This window comes from Theropithecus gelada, chromosome 5 (assembly GCF_003255815.1).
Source record: "Theropithecus gelada isolate Dixy chromosome 5, Tgel_1.0, whole genome shotgun sequence".
NCBI classification, from domain to species: domain Eukaryota; kingdom Metazoa; phylum Chordata; class Mammalia; order Primates; family Cercopithecidae; genus Theropithecus; species Theropithecus gelada.
In genome coordinates this window covers 68,580,528-68,586,548 of record NC_037672.1, presented here as the reverse complement: position 1 = coordinate 68,586,548, position 6,021 = coordinate 68,580,528, and positions in this window count along the sequence as shown.

Genomic DNA, 6,021 nt, shown 5'->3' with positions numbered 1-6,021 from the left:
ATTACTTCATAATAAATGTTTAATGTTTGAGTTACTATTGCTGCATAGCTTGAAGGAGACAGTATATACACCTTACCTCTTCATGGGAGGATTGTCAAAGTCTCACTGTAAGAAGAACATGGTACCGGAGATATTGTTGTAGCCACCTTTGGAAAATACAATTGACACACTTAATATTTAAAACTATTGCCTTTACTCCTTTATTGTGCAGACGTAAACCAGTGATTGGTTCCAGGTTAAAGGTACTTTTTGGCATGCTCAATAACCGTCTTTACTTTACAGGAGGAGGTAGAGTACCAGGTAGGTTTTTCAAAAGGCATGCTGAAAATTATTAGTAGTTTGATAAAGATTCTGATGAATTCTTAAGGCTAAATGCAGTGCTAAATTTTTCCTTGTCATCTTCTTTGATCTCCTCAGTGAGAAATTATCTCATCTTCCTCCAAAGCCCATTAGAATGTTGCCTATTTTAAAAATTGAGTTCTTCATATCATAAATTAAATATTGTGTCTAAAGAGTTTCTGGCATATGCTACATACTCAATGATTGCAGGTATTTTCATTAAAGCTATTTGTATATATTTCTTACCTCCTTCTTCTTTCTTTTCCTGGTGAACTGCAATTCTTTTAGAAGCCAATTCTGAATTCCTAGGCAGAGCAGTCATATTTTTCTTTCAGTTTCATACTAATTTAAACCCCAAAACCAGTGTTTATGCACAGACTCATATTCCATTACCTAGCATTTCTAAAGAATGACTTTTTTAATCTTAATTTTTTTCAGTGCAAACTTTTTCTAAATGTGTGATATGCACCTATAATGCTAAGCATAAGCAGATGCTCATAAACTAGGGGTTCTTTTTTCTTGCACATTTTGTGATGTTTATAGCCTTGCTGCCGCCATGGGGTCTGTACCTAGTGGCGTTTGCTCCTTTCTCAGAGAAAATTACATAATAGATTTCATAAAAATTCTATCTATCATCAGAGAATATGATCTATGAGGGAAAGCCTCAGAGAATGTCTTATGAAGAAGTGAATATACTTGCTTATTTTTTATTTTGAATGAGTAACAAAATAATAATAAATTATAAAATACAATTAAATTGCATTTAATAATATTTATTAAATAAAACTATTATTATCATGCCAGTTTTATGGTTTAAATATCACCTTTGCATGCATTTTCTAACTTGTTTTTGAAAACTTCCCTGTAAGGTATAGTTACTCATAGTAAAAATAATATGTGATCAATATAATGTTTTTAATAAAATAAGGAGTTGTTCTAAAATTTTGTTTATTTATTTATTTATTTTTGAGACAGAGTCTGGCTCTGTCATCCAGGCTGGAGTGCAGTGACATGATCTTGGCTCACTACAACCTCTGCCTCTCGGGTTCCAGTGATTCTCCTGCGTCAGCCTCCTGAGTAATTGGGATTACAGGCATGCACCACAATGCCCATCTATTTTTTTTTTTTTTTAATTTTTAGCAGAGACAGGGTTTCACCATGCTTGCCAGGCTGGTCTCGAACTCCTGACCTCAAGTGGTCCAGCTGCCTCAACCTCCCAAAGTGCTGGGATTACAGGCTTGAGCCACTGTATCCGGTCCTGAAATTTTAAAATATGACTTATATCCCTACCACACAGAGATACCAATTTTGGTATATTTTCTTGCATTAATTTTTTTCTAGTCACAGATTTTATTTTATACATGATATGATCACACTGAATATATAATTTTGATTAGAGATTTAAACATATCTATTTTGTATTAGAAGCATACATCTTCTTAAGAATAATGTACCATTATTTATTTTACTATTACCCTTCTGTTGAACCATTTTATTTGTTTCCAAAATTTTGCGACCCTAACAAAACATGCCTGTACTTCTTTTTCCATAATTATGTTTTTTTTATTTATTTAGAAACATTTCTTGGTAATAGAGTTGGTAGTAATCCTAGGTTAAAGATATGAATATTTGAGGGGATGAGGGAGTTCACTAATATATATTACAAAACTGGAACATATATTTAAGATTAGGAGTATGAGATACGTTCCAAATAACAGGGTTAGTAACTTGGATAAAAGCAAACTACAACTCAAAGACATTAAAATTTGTCCTGGTAGCTCTCTGAACTTTTGATTGCTTACTTTCTTGTGCTCATTTATGTTCTAAATGTTTGAGATTCTGGAACAAGTGATTTCTGGGAAAGAAAGATGCTGTTTTATAAAACACACCATGCTATACTTTTGCATTCTGGTGTCTTTTAAGTAACTCAATAGAAGACTTTTTAATTTCGAGGAGAAACACAATTTTTATCTTTGTTACCTTTATTAATGAGATTAACTTTTTCTGTTACTGCAAGACTTCTTTAATAAACTGTTTTTTTTCTAATCACAGCTAGAATGCAACAAAAATACATTAGAGAATTACCTTTGAGATATCATAATTTATGTGAAATTATTTTGAAAAGTGTTTGTTCATGTCTTTTGCCCACTTTTTGATGGTTTTTTTTCTTATATATTTGTTTAAGTTTCTTATAGATGCTGTAATTAAATTTAATTATGAAGTAGAAAAAGCAGTGTAAGTTATATCTAGATTTTTAGACTTTGTTGCTGTTGTGTCACCCCTTTTGATTAAACCTGTTTGAAAAATTGTTTATCTCTCATTTTACAATGTTTGTTAACAGAAACCTGGCTCCTTTCTCTCCACTTATGTTACTTGCCTGTTCTAACAGGGCACATAGTGCTGTAGATGTAGATGAAACAGCATAATCCTCAACTGCCCTTGTCATCTCCTACTTCAACTTCTTCCATCCATTCAAACCCTTTAGTCGGTTTCTCAGAGCACAAAAGATTTTGGATGTTCAGATTCAGGCACTTACTGAATTTTTCTGCATTGTAAAGGCTGGAGGAGAAAAGGTATTTTTTTCTCTTGGAAGCTAGGAACAATTTTTGCTCCAACATCACGTGAAACTGAAAAAGTGGAGGTGGGGGTGGAAGAGATTGTTACCCAGTGTGCTTCTTCCCTGGCCCAGACTGTGTTTCTATACAAGTGGACCTCTGAGGACGTACATTTGCCTAACATCACTTTCTCCAACTTAGGACAACACTGGGCTTCCTGGAAGCTCAGTTCTCCTTACAGGGCAGGCCCAGACTCCCTATTTCCAGAGAAATTTCAGGGATATTGCTCAATTGTCAACAGAAGCAAGGGAAACCCAAGCATCTTATTATTTTTGTCTTTATGGTAATAGATTTAGTTAGGAAAGTCAGGTTGGATAAATTTTGAAGACTGCTCAGCCTTTTATTTCATTGCTTCTCTAAGCAACTTAACTTCTTTTGTTTTTAAATTTAACTTTTATTTTAAGTTCAGGGATACATGTGCATCTAGTTACTCAACTAATGCACACAGTCTGCCTTATCAGCCCTAACCTGATGTCATAATGTAGCTTCAACGTATTACTCTCAGATTTAGATCTTCATCCCATTCTTCTTTCCTGAGCCCTTAGTTTATACCCACGACTGCTTAGAGATGTGTAGATGCCACATAGAAGTATTAAATATCCTTGAACTCTATGTTCCAACAGCAAACACTTTGGATTGGCTTTTTAGCCACAATCCTCAAACCTGTTCTTTTCTTTTGAATATCAATTTCAATAAATTGTGCTAACATCAACCCAGTCTCCTATATTATTCTAGATTCTTTTTCTTCACTCCTATTTGTTTCTAAACTAATTGTCGTTTATTAAAATTATCAGTTCTACCTTTCAGCAGTGCCTAAGTCTATCCAGACGTTGATTTGGTTCAAACCTCACCATTTTAAAGGTAATTTTTCTCAATAGCCTTTAAATACCTTGTATGCCATTTCCCAAATGTCATGTTTTATACCTCTAAGACTCTTTGTGTATAAAGATGAATAATTCTAAATGCTCTTCTTCTTCTTTAGCTGTTTCACTCTGGATTGCCAATCCTTCTTTTTTCTAAACCATTATATGTATACTTTTCTTACAACTTCTATTTATAATGTATTATAATTGGTATTATTTAACTGTTTCACTCTTGGTATTGTTTAACTGTTTAACTCTCCAAGTGTGAGTTACTAAATGTAGAGACTAGCTTATTCACACACATACACAATTATTTGTGTGTGTGTATAAGTAAATATGGAAGTGTAGCAGTAATATACAATGTATATATTAAATTAACAAATAGTGATGTGGTTCAGAGATGAAATACCTCCCAAACTGTGATCTTAAAACAACAGCAACAAGAGAAAAACAGCAAACTCTTCATTTGTATTTTGTTGGGCTAAACGTGGGAACAATAATACCATCTGTCTCCTCTTATGTTCTTTAAGAGATGTTTGAAAAGCTTGAGTGACACTTGAGTAAGGTCAAATAGACAAGTTTTTTTGTTAGAGTGAGTCACTATAAATGATTTCTTTGGTCTGTCAGTTGCCAGGGATAAAGCAATATAAGGTACCAACTTTTTCTCTGTTTTTCTATAAAGAACAATAAAATATAAGCTCAGAATGAAGTCTTCAAAAATAACTTCTCTTTTTTATGTTTTATAGAGCCAGCTTATGAACTACCCCTGCTCTAAACAGGCTATCCTATCCAGCAAGATCACTCAATCCTGTGAACAGCCGATGCCATTCCAAGGAGAAGGCATATTAACTCAGAAAATGCTGACACACCTGACCTTTCATCCCTGCCACTAGTAGTTCTACAGAAGACCAGTGTGCATGCAAACAATTCACTTACAAGCAAGAATTCCTACAAGTGTAATATAGTTTTGTGTAAAGTATTAGTGATAGAACATGTATTTACAAATTCCTTGGGAGGGGTTGCAAACTGGAATGACCACAAGGTCCAACCAGTGATGGAGTGGGAACTGTGGGCAAGAGGAGATGCCTTGTGGAGTCCAAAGTTGGCAGTGACTGTTCAGCACCAGACACATTGCCATATGGGAACTTGGGATTCAGGTGGTTGGGTCTCCTGCATTTTGAGAGAAGCTAGAAATGTCTTGGTATTTAAATGTGACAACTAACATAGGAATTTTTTTTTTTTTTAAAAAAACATGATGAAGTCAAGTGTATACAGGTTTTGTTTTAAGGGACTTAGAAATAAGCAAGAGCTTCAGAATGGTATCCTGGGTCAGCTCTTCTATTTTAATTAACTTAATATCTACTACCAAACCCATGTGAAACATTTAAAGATTAGAGAGTTGGGGTATTAACATCTCTGGTGTGCATTCAGAAGTGTATATTAGCTAGGCAGACTGATCTCAATATACATTAAGACACTATTGCTGTGGAAATTATCTGGAAATTGAAATATTTCCAAAGTCACTTCGTGGAGCATTATTTAGAGCTAAACAGAACATGAGAATCTCAGTTTTCCTCAAAGTTCTTTGTAGAATAATCTTAGTTATATTTCCAAAATTATATTTGATACTGGTTAATAAAGGTAAATGCTGCTATCTGAACTCACTTATAAATATCTAAACTTGCATTTGGTACTAAAATGTTGACAGGCACAAGTTTCTAGTGGAAAGCACATCGGACTATGAGTTAGGAGATGTGAGTTCCAGTCCTAGTTTTGAGTGCATAGCTGTGGAATGAAGATCAAGTCATTTGATTTCCCCAGACTTTTGTTACAACTGTAAATTAAGGTGGTTGGAAGGTAACTTCAAAGATCCCTTCTGTAGTTCTATTCCTTTGAAAGTATTCTAGAGTCTAAATTTGTGTTTCTTGTGACATAGAAGAATGTTTAGATTATGCACAGATGGTTCACTTAGAAGTTTATTTGGGACAAGCAGCCAGCACTTTTCTGGAAAAAATTGTCGTATTTATTAATATAAAATTTAGTCTTAAAGAATATTGGGAAAAATGTATTCTCACCAAACACTTGAAATTATTTTTAGTAAAAGTAAATAGAGTCTCCAAGTCAGAAACTACCTGTTGTTAATCAGGGTGTTTAGGGCTCAAGTTCTGAATCTGCCACTCATTACTGTGTGACTTTAGAAAATC